Source organism: Gallus gallus, chromosome 1, assembly GCF_016699485.2.
Source record: "Gallus gallus isolate bGalGal1 chromosome 1, bGalGal1.mat.broiler.GRCg7b, whole genome shotgun sequence".
Lineage (NCBI taxonomy): Eukaryota > Metazoa > Chordata > Aves > Galliformes > Phasianidae > Gallus > Gallus gallus.
In genome coordinates, this window is record NC_052532.1 from 169,583,156 (window position 1) to 169,594,817 (window position 11,662).

The following is an 11,662-nucleotide window of genomic DNA, read 5'->3' on the forward strand; positions in this document are numbered from 1 at the left end:
AATCCTTTGTCTTTCTCTCTCTCTCTCTGCATTTTTTTTTCTTTGGTCAGAAGGGAGAACAACTGTGCAGTTTGTCTGATCTCCATCTACCTCCAACAGCACATGGCATGTGGGAGGATTTTGATCTGGGTATTTTCTTGATTTTATTTTATTTTTTTACATGACAAGGTAATGTAAAAAAAACTACAAAGCAGTTTATGCAGCATTTGGACTGATACAGTGTCAAGTGGGGAGCTTGTCCAGAGGCCTAAGTGCTTGCAGCCATCCTAAAAACCACATCTGTAGGTCACTAAAATGCATCCTGTCTTGCCATATAGCTGTTGGATACTGATCTGTACTGAGAATTTGCACGTGTGAGTAGTGATGACAGCACTAGCACAAAGCACCTTATATGTATGCAGGACAGCCTAAAATGTGCGTTCATCACGGCTCCCTACAGTGTGCCATGTGCCACGTCTTTCCCACACTGAGTTTTCATTAGCTCAAGAAGTACTGAACACACAGGTATTTGGGGCTGGAAGGGGTGAGATCTACCTCAGGGTATTGCCACAAATTTCTGGCAGTCAATAATGGGCACTGCCTGGCCAGTTTGATATACTGACTATTACCAACAGGATTAGAGGAACTAGCAGAGGGGTTTAGTATTTTCTAATGAGTTTATTACAATTCCTTGGACAAAACCCATTTGAACTCGTGTTTTTCAGAATCCCGTTTTCAAGTATGTTTTCTAGTCTGGGAACTATCTCAAAGTAGTTATAATTAAAGCACATAGAGCAGTAGTCTGTACTATTTTAAGAATAATGAGGGCAAATTATAACATTCTGGATGTATAAGTCATGCTTAATTGTTCAGTTTCAGATATGTGATCAAGAACAGAAAGTCTTTAAATTTCTTTGAAGACAATGGAAAGATGGGTTGTAATTTACTTCATTCTTACACTATGCTCATCTCAGTAGTACTTAGATATCATGTGATACTACTATCAAAGTAATCTCTTCCTCGTTTGCTCTTGGTTTCTCAGGGAGAGAAACAAGCGTAGTTTCACATCTGTGAAATGTGTGTTTTTACAGGCCCATGTGCACACACATGATGTGATATATTTATATCTAGGTTACTTAACATTCACACATGTCATCGGAAGTTGAAATGTGTGGTTCAGCTCGATATCAATTGATATTCTGAGAATTTCTTTCAGGTTCTCTTATATTTCAGACTTAGTCATTTTACATGGGACTGTGGCCAAGAGGTCTCATTGCTACATTATGTACTATGAAATCAACACACACTACAGACTAAACTAAAACTGGTGTTAGATAAACAGACCAAGCATCAAGTAAGTCTGGATGACCTGAATGGACGTGTCATATATTGCTATGAGTTATTGATGACCTTTCATAATTCACAAGTGGCTCAGGTTCCCTCCACCACTTCTGAGCTATGAGATCATTAATAAAGTGTGCAAATAAATAACACATCTCTAGTCAGCTCATTGTATTTCCTATTGCTCTCTTTCCCCCCATGTATGGTCTGTACGCATATAATATTTATTTCAGAAACAGCAAAATTCCCACCAGCAGCTGTTGGGAAGAAAGTTATATCTCATAGTTATCATTGGAGAGCTATATTTCATAGCTGTGAGGTTATAGTCATAAAATATAGTCTTTTAATGTGTTAAGAAAAACTTCTGCAGTTATTTAAACCAATACTACTATTGTATTCAAATGAACTGAATTTACAGTACAATCTCATCCACTGGGTCAAATTCTACCCTGTCTTGCATGTTGAACTCATTCAAAATTACAAAAGGCATCATCAGTCAGTACAAAACTGATTGCAAATGCTCTGGGCATGGTGGAATCACACGAGGGATGAATTGGTCCAGCACTTAATGTCTTTTGACCCTAAATATGCTGTAACTTCAGTTATCCTTTGCCAAGTCTTCTGTCTTTTAACTTGGAGTAATGTGGCTTCCTCAGCCAAAAGTTAAAGTGATCCCAAATCCATTGAAGTTAAATATTTCTATTGAATTCAGTAGGCTTTGGATCAGCTCCTAAAAGCAGCTGCCATCTTAAAAAATATGGATGTGAAAATTATCCTTGATTTTACTATTGATGATCTTTGCCCTGAAGTTACACCATTGCCATATTTTTCCAATACTGTCTTTAAATGCTGTTTTTGCATTCCTCATTGTTCACGAGGCTTTCAAGGTCTGTTCTAATCAGTGGGTTTCTTACTGTGATAATAAGAAAAATATTGCAGTTGGTAATTCTTTCATCTTTGTGTTTATCATCTTTTAAGAATGTATGCAGCTCCACGGGTCAGTAATGCCAGTGAAAGATGTCTTATTGCATCACTCAAACTTCGTGCTTCTGGCTGCTCAGCTTTTTCTTTCGGTTCCTGACGTGCTTCTCCTGGAAAATACTGTAGTAATTGAAGCAATAGGACACATTCACGGGGAAGATAAGCTGATGGCTATAATATTCATATCACTGCATATAAGTTAGTACCCTGGTAGTTCACTGACTGATTATTTAAGGGTATTTCAGTGCACAGGCAGTAATCCTGTGTGTCAGCAGCCAAGTACAGCACTGTTCTGTTAAGCACAGTACCACACTGGCACCGGATTAGGAGACCTCTGTATTAACCTGATGTCTGTAACCACGGAAGTTAGGTTTTCAAACAGAAAAAACTACAGTTGTAACAGTAGGTGAATCTTATTTACACTTCAGAAGGGTTTTTCACTGAGAAGCAGTTTTCACTGATGGCAGCATCCACAAGGAGGACGCCCAGGAGTAGGGAGTTACTTCTTCTGTACGGCCTGCTCTTACTTAGCACAACCATCAGTGCTTTGCTACAACCTTTACGGAGATTATCTTAACGTACCTGAAGATGTCTGTCTAGTGGAAACCCATGGAGGAGGAGGGAAGTGGTAGAATTTAAGAAATCATGGAAGGTCTGGATGGGGTTCCCTTCTACTGAATGAAGCAGTGCTGGCGTTCACAGCAACAATCTGAGGTTATGATTGAACTGTTTGAGATTGTATCTCTATGTTCACTAAAGATCTACTTTCCCCATCTCCCCAAATGATCAGGAAATCTGATACTTCCACTCTGCTACTGAAGGTACTGCTGCCTCTAGATCATGTTAGCCACATTCTTCAAATTGAAGTGTCTTTCACTTTAAATATGATTTCTGGGGACTGCCCAAAACATGAGTCATTTCTTCACAGACAGTTTTTCAAAAATCCTTGCCTCTATGTTAAAAGATACCCGTCTTTCTGCTAAACAAGCCAAGGATCCTGTTAGCTCTACTAGCTGCGTGGAGTAAATCACCCTTTGGCCCTTGAACGCAGTAACCTTTCCACTCTATCCATGAAGTAATTGATGGAGTAGCACAGGAAAGCTTGCATTCTTGCTGTCTGGCAAAATAATAAATAAAAATATATCATTTCTTAATGGACTTTGGAGAGGTGAGTAACTTAAATCTGGTAAACATATGAGAGCAGCAGCCACCCTTTTTTTCCCTTGCTTGAACAGTAGAGGAAAATTTTACTTTCAGATTTCATGAAAATATCCTCTTACATGAAATGAAAAATCATTTATAATCTACCTAAGAAAATGTAACTAATTTGTTGTTGCTGTTATTCAGGCTAACCAGTTGCAGTGCTACCCAAAGGGCTCCTAGTCTATCTTGCTTGGATGGAGGTCAACGGGGAATCTTTCTGTCAACTCGAATGGGGTTTATTGTGTTGATCACTGCTGATTTGAGAATAATGGGAAAGTCTGCAACCAAAACCTACAGAACAAGGAACAGCTTTACTCACTGTAGAACTAAATAGATAATTAACTTCTGAAAAGTTTAATTAATTAAGAAGCTTTAAAAACATACTCCTTGCCTTCTGTGAATGGCAAAAATCTGACGTTAGCAGATGCAGGAGCTCAGTTTATAAAACCAGTAGAGAGAAATGGCTGGAGAAACAGGCTGACGGGGACCTCATGAAGTTCAGCAAGGAGAAGCTCAGTGTCCTGCACCTGGAAAGGAATAGTCCCAGGTACCAGGACATGCTGGGGCCACTGAGATGGAAAGCAGCTTTGTAGAAAAGGATCTAGAATTCCCAGTGGACACCAAGTTGAACATTAGCCAACAATTTGCTCTTGTGGCAAACTAGACCAATAATATCCTGATTTGCACTGCAGAATGTTGCCAGTAAGTCAAGAAAGGTGATCTTTCCCTTCTACTCAGCACTGGTGAAGCCACACTTGAAGTACTGTGTCCACTTCTGGGCTCTCCAGTACAAGAGACCTGGACATACTAGAAAAAGCTAAAGAAAGGGCCATTAAGATGGTGAAGAGATGGGAGCACGTCTCCTTAGAGGAAAGGCTGAGAGAGCTGGGGCTGCTCAGCTGGACAAGAGGAAGCTCAGGGTGATCTCATAAATGCCGGTAAACTTCTAAAGGGAGGATGCCGTAGGCCACAGTTAGGCTTTGCCAGTGGTGCCTGGTGCCAGGACCGGAGGCCATGGACACAAACTGGAGCACAGGAGGTTCCCTCTGAACACCAGGAGCCCTTCTGTGCTGTGCAGTGACGGAGCACTGGCACAGGCTGCCCAGAGGCTGTGGGGTTTCCTCCTTGGGGATCTCCCAGAGCTGCCTGGACGTGGCCCTGGGCACCCTGCTCTGGGTGTCCCTGCTGGGGCAGGGGCTGCAGCAGAGGGACCCAGAGGGCCCTGCCAACTTTAACTCTTTTGTGATTCTGTGATGAGTGGAAAAGAATTAATTAAGGTACAGCAAACTGTAGCTGTCTTCAAAATGGAGACTGTGAGAAGCAAGTGTAGCCCGAATAGAGATAATTCTATTAATTGTGACTTTGAATCACAATAGGACACAATGGTAATAGAATATACATGCAGGGAAGAAAGGGCAAGAAAACCTAGCCAAGACCACTCAAAATCTGTTATACTCAGTAACTGTGTTATTGGTGTGGAATAAAAGTAATTTGGAGAAGGCAATAGCTGAACTTGTGTGTATAGTATGAATGTCACTGAGGTTAAAGAGAATAAAAGCTTTCTCTCTTCCTTTTATTTTAATTTGTTCATTTTAAAGAGAGATGACTCTTTTCTGCATCAGTGAGGAAAATAAATATCCTTGCCTTTTAATGAACGCAAGAAAAAATGGAAAAAATTCTTTATGAAGTGAAAACATGCACATAATTAGGGACTATTCAGAGACTGAGTTAATAAAAACCTTTATAAAATGTTTCTCTAAAAAATAAAAATGTTAATTTTGCAGATTTCCATCACAAAGTTACTTAAGGGTAATGATGAAATAGTCAGGAAATATGAACATGTCTTAGCCAGCTAAAAGACTTACCAAACCAAGGGTACTTAATTTTTAAAAGATGAGAACACTGGGAAATGACAGAAATAAGAACAGAAATACACCAGTCAGTATAAAAAAGGGAACATTCTTATGAACTACCATCTTCTTTAAACATTTTAATCCAAAGTGCAACACCTGATAAGGAAAATAATCTTCAAGCATCTAGAAGATGACAGACTTATGATCAATATCCAGCACTGATTTTTCAAAACTGATTGTTGCCAGAGAAATCATTTTTATAGGATAGAGTAATTAGTGGATGAAGAAGATGAGGTAAATGTTATACTGAAGGTCAGAGTTTCAGATGGAGAAAGGAAATACAACCATATTGACTTCGTCATATTTATTAAAACAAGATGAAGATCAGTGCTTATGCTTTACAGCAGTATTTCTTTGTGTCTAGTACAGTTTTACCTGAAAAAATAAATTCTTTTTTTCTTAGCACGTCATACAACATGAAAACTGGTTAAAATGAGTAGAAACTGTGTAATTTGGAATGCAAAGATTGTTTCTAAAACCCTTTTTATTTCCTTACTCTGTTCATAATCTGGAAAATATTCAGATTTTATTAATGATGCTTGGTATCTGAAAAAAAAAATACACTGAATTAGGGAGAAAAGATGGTGAACAGTACAGATAAGATATTTTTAGGGGAAAAAATAAAATAAGGATATGCAGAATGAAGAACTCTGATCAAATTTGTGCCAGTTTGCCAGAATGCACCAAGATCTAAATCCAATATTATTATATATACGTATTTTGACATACAATCTGTATCTTCTATGCATATGTTTATTTTGAATTACAGTAATTTTATACCAGGATTTTCATTATTTTCCTTATATGAGCTACTGAAAGAATTACTCATCAATAGCATTGCTAATACAAGGAGAAAAGCATTTTAGCGCATAGAATAAAATGAACAATCTTTTTAACCTGCAATAGATAAGCTTTAGATGCAGATAACTGAGAATTGAAGGGCAGTGACATACGACTGGCCAGCCTCGTAAGCAATGATTTTAGTGGAAGTCACGTGAATTTGGTCATCATTCATTCATTCTGTCTTGAAGATATCCCTCTGCTCTCAGGACAATGAGGATCAGAGCCTGTGTCAAGACAAGATTCTTAAACTGCTTGCTGCATGAGCACTCGGCCATGTCTTGGACATTTCTTCAGCCTGAAATCTGAGGGGCACTGGAGAAAAACACAGTCAGTCACCATATCACAATCATAGAATCATAGAATGGTTTGTGTTGGAAGTGACCTTTAAGATCATCTAGTTCCACCCCTCCTGCTCTGGGCAGGGCCACCTCCCACTAGACCAGGTTGCTCAAAGCCCCATTCATCATGATGAGATGAATTACCCACACTGAGTAATCCAGGTTTACAAGGATCCTCCTGTGCAGCTATTCCCAAAGATCAGGACAATGTAATGTTGCATGAGGTATCTCAAGATTTTAGCAATGCCTTGTGCAGGCCCATGAAGTAATCCAAGTAGAAATGGTGCAGACTGTTGAACTGATACTCCAGAGCTCCCTTCATTTCTCAGATACATACCAGTTAAGACTTCCAGGTGTTCCTGTAAGACCAGACTTTTTTGATGCAACGTGTTTATGCTTTGGAAGCAGCTATAGGAACATCACAGGAAGAAATGGTGCGCTGGAGGAGTAGCTTAGCATACGCAGTGATGGAAACACCAGCATTATCCAATTGGAAGTCTGTAGTTGCTTGTGAGAAAATAATCAAAAATATTTGCTGCTGGGAACTCATAAATCCAGGCTTGTGTATAGGTTATATGCAGCATTACTGTTTCTGTGCTATAGTTTTTGGTGAGAATACGGGGCAATTATGAAAGTGAAATTTACTTTTTCTGCAATGTGTGCAACATTTATTTAAAGTGAATTGTTCCAGGGAGCATCTTTGCCAAGAAACTCTTTCAGGAGATAATTTAAGGAAAATGAGCACCAAAGAATGGAAATTACAGGATTGAATTCGCTTAATTCAAATGGAAAAAGTCTTCATGGTTTCTACCCAGCAGGTAATGCATATGTTTATTGCATTATAGAAATTACAGAGCTAGTTAAATTATTTCACTATTTTTGACATTCTGAAGATCTTTCCATTCCTTGTGATCTGAAATTGATACTTTTTCTGCTTATTTTACAGTGTATTTCCACAGATTTTTGCCAGCATTTTTATGAAATCACTTTACAAAATTCATGTTTACTAATAATCTCTTTCCTTCCTGAAAGTTGTGAATATAATGAAAGCAACAGTGTTAAAATATATTTGTTAAATATTGATGCATGCAGTTGCCAAGGTGTCAATAGGAAGTATTCCTGTATTCCGCTTATAAAAGTATAGACCATTTTTTTCAACAACATAATGGCACAAGATTTGCTAAGAGCTATCATAAATCATAGAATTATGGAAAAATTCAGGTTGGAAGAGACATCCACAGAGCTTGTAGTCCAGCCTTCAGCTCAAAGCAGAGCTAGCTTTGATGTCAGATCAGGTTGCTCAGCACCTTGTACAACTGTATTTTTAGTACCTCCAGGGATGGAGATCCAACATCTTCTATGGGTAACCTGTGCCAGTACTCAATCTCTCATTGTAAGACATTTTCTTTACATTTGAATGAGGCCTGGAACAGGACACAGTATTCCAGATGTAGTAGTCTCACAAGTTCTGTGTAGAATAGCCACTTTCTTCAACCTGCTGCCTATGCATTTGTTGATACAGCAAATACATGCTTATCTTTCACTCCCATGAAGGCATAGCATTGAGGTCACTGGGGCTCCCCGGTCCTTATCTTCTGAGCTGCTCCCCAGCTGGTTGGCCCCCAGTGTATACTGGCACAGGAAGTTAGTTCTGCCCAGGTGCAGGACTTTGCATTCACCTTTGCATTCATCATTTCTGTAAGTTCCTGCTGGCCCATCGCTCCAGCTCATCTGGGTCTCTCAGGTGTCATCCAGTGTATTAGTTACTCCTTCCAGGTCGGCATCAGCAAGAGGCTGGCTGAATACACACTGTCAATTTTACTGATAAATTTGCCATTTGTCAATCCATGCTGGCTGTTCCCAGTTGCTGTCTTTCTCTTCATGTGTCCTGAAATGGCCTGCATCAAGACTTCCTCCATAGTCCTGTCAAGTATTAAGAGAGGACTGACTGTTTTGTAGATCCAGGGATCCCCTTCCAAACTTGTTTCAAAAGGTACATTTTTTCTCTTACTGCAGACCCAAATAGACAGTCCTTCCTGAGAACATCTCTTCACGTGGAGACATTTGATCAGAGGAACAACATACCATAGTGTTAATGTTCAATTGTGTCCTCCCCAACCAAAAAGTATTCAGTTTCCTTGGGAGAAGGGCACCTTCACGGGGCACAGCTCTTCAGTGTCCCCAGACATCTCAATGCTATCTCAATGCATCTCAGTGTGTAGATGCAGGATGAGTTTTGAAGCTGTTTAGATATGTCTGGCACTTTAGCACAAGGCAAAATTCCTGTCCACTGGAGAAGACAGAATAGAGGAGGGACTCCCACTAGGTCTGCTGAACTGTTCCCCAGATGTGGCCTTTGACACTGTCTCCCACGGTGTTCTCCTGGGGAAGCTGGCAGACCATGGCTTAGACAGTACATCCTTTGCTGCGTTGATCTGCCTGAGGTTAAGAAAGCCCTTCAAATGGATATGGACATGCTGGATAGCTGGGCTGAGGCCAGTGGGTTGAAGTTCAACAAGACCAAGTGCCAGGTCCTGCACTTTGGTCACAACAACCTCAGGCAATGCTACAGGGTTGGGGCAGAGTGGCTGGAAGGCTGTGTGGAAGAAATAGACCTGGGACTGTCGGTCAGCGCTCAGCCAAACATGAGCCAGCAGTGTGCCCAGGTGGCTAAGAAAGCCAATTGCATCCTGTATTGTATCAGAAGTAGTGCAGCCAGCAGGAGCAGAGCAGTGATTGTTCCTCTGTACTCAGCCCCAGTGAGGCCACACCTTGAATACTGTGTTCAGTTTGGGGCCGCTCACTATAAGAAAGTCATTGGGACCTTGCGGTGGGTCCAGAGAAGTGCAACAAAGCTGGTGAAGGATCTAGAGCACAAGTCTTAAGAAGATCAGCTGAGGAAATCAGGTTTAGTTTGGAGGAGACTCAAAGGAGACCTTCTTGCTCTCTACAGTGACCTGAAAGGAGGTTGTGATGAGGTGGGTGTTGACCTCCTCTCCCATGTAACTAGTGTTAGGATGAGAGATAATGGCCTCATGTTGCACCAGGGGAGATTCAGGTTGGGTGTTAGGAAAATTTGCATTTCCTAAAGCATGGTCAGGTGCTGGAATGGGCTGCCCAGGGAGGTGGTGAAGTCACCAACCCTGGAGGTGTTCAAGAAAGATTTTAATATTGTACTAAGGGACATGGTTTAATGGGGAAAAATTGGTGGCAGGTGGTGGCTGAATGATCTTGGAGGTCTTTTCCAACGTTGGTAATTCTATGATTCTATGAAAGCTTTAAGCCTAAGGCCCACGTGAAGGAACAATCACCAATAAAGACAGAAGCAATATGAGTGATGGGCTCTGATGTAAGAAGAGGAGGATGTAAGAGCAGCTTCTTGTTACTGTCTAGTCCAAGGTGACATAGTAGACCTGCTGTGCTGTGCAGTTTTGTAACTGGAGTTGAAGAGGAAGTTGTAGGATTAGTCAGGTTTTGCTTGTTTCATGTACTCATAACAAAAGAAATCATAAAATAACTACTGTTGGTTCTAGTAAAGGAAGTTGTTTGTTTGCTCAGAGTCTCTAAATGACTAAAGCTTTTTTTTAGCTAAAATCAATGGAGACAAGATGGCAATCAGACTATAAAAATGTTTCAGCTTTAGCCTTGTTCCATTTTGCCCTATAGCCAAGCACTCTCTCACTTCTGATCTCAATGTCAGGGCTTGGAGCACCTTTTCCGTGAAGAAGAAAGGCTAAGGGGGTTGGGCTTGTTCAGCTTGGAGAAGAGAAGACTCCCAGGATAACTCATTGCAGCCTTCCAGGAATTGAAGGGAGCTTACAAGAAGGAGAGGGACTGAACTTTTGCATCGTCTGATAGTTACAGGGCAAGGGAGAATGGCTTTAAACTAAAAAAAAGGGAGATTTGGGTTAGATGTTAGGAATAAGTTTTTACTCAGAGGGCAGTGAGGCCCTGGCACAGCTGCCTAGAGAAGCTGTGGGTGCCCCATCCTTGGAGCCACTCAAGGCCAGGTTGGATGGGGCCCTGGGCAGCTGAGCTGCTGGGTGGCACTGCCCGTGGCAGGGGGTTGGGACTGGATGGGCTTTAAGGCCCCTTCCAACCCAGGCCTTTCTATCATCTCAACAAGCTTTACCTGAGAGCAAAACAGTAGTGAAGGAACTGCTGAAGTAACAAACCTTTTACCTTGCCCAGTCAGAATCCAAGACAACTCCTCATTTTGTTGAAGAATTGTCCAGAAATGAAGAAGACTTTCCTGTCAGAGGGAGATTTCTCTGCCATGGATCTCATCTGGGTTCTGGAAACTACTGTTCCCCTGAGAAAATGAAGGTGGGTGAGTGCTTGCTCCTAACACACTGCTGATGGCAGAGCTCAGCCTGGCAGCTCCCAGGCCAGCCTGTATATAACGCGGCATTACCTCATATGTCACAGTGACATTTTCAAACTGTTGCATAATTACTTTGAACATTGCACTGGGACTGTATGACAGGACTATGAAAACTGAAATTTGCTCCAGAAACCAGTTGGATTTTGTTCTATTTCTTTTTTTTTTTCTTACTTTTTCCATTTTTATTTTCCCTTTCTAGCCTGGGGGTGCACAGCAACCCAAGGTGTTACACCAGGTGGGAAAGTCACTGAGGAGGGGAGGAAATAAGTGATGGCAGAACTACACACTTTCCCTCATTACTCAGAGCTTGCAGGAAGGGCGCGCAGCCACTTGATTTCCATTACCATGATGGGCCCCACCAATAGTGCCCAGCACGTACATAGGGGTATTTTGGCACAAGGCAGCCATCTCCTGGCTACGGTGCTGTTGTAGAAGAAACAGAGACTTACTCAAATATGTTGTGCACCTGAGGTCAACTCCTCCAGAGTGTGCACTGTCTGGAGATAGCAAAACATATTTCCTTTTCAGACTCCCTTGTGCCCTTTTTGAGGCAAGACTGACTGCCCTCTCTACCAAATAGCACTTCTGGGAGCGCAGAAGTACTGGCTCTGAGGAGCATGGTTTGTGATTGAGGGGACACAGGGCTGGTCCTGCCTGACCATCTTGAGCTTGGCATCTGC

General features: G+C 41.3%; 1 long non-coding RNA gene across 2 annotated transcripts in view; it reads left to right on the top strand.

Moving 5' to 3' along the window:
• The window catches only part of LOC112531568, a 39,875-nt gene that overhangs the window by 12,338 nt on the left and 15,875 nt on the right, over positions 1 to 11,662 (top strand). For both annotated transcript variants that reach the window (XR_003073433.2, XR_005842480.1), the window contains exon 2: positions 10,790 to 10,924. This is a non-coding gene — a long non-coding RNA (uncharacterized LOC112531568). The remainder of the gene's footprint in view (positions 1 to 10,789; positions 10,925 to 11,662) is intronic.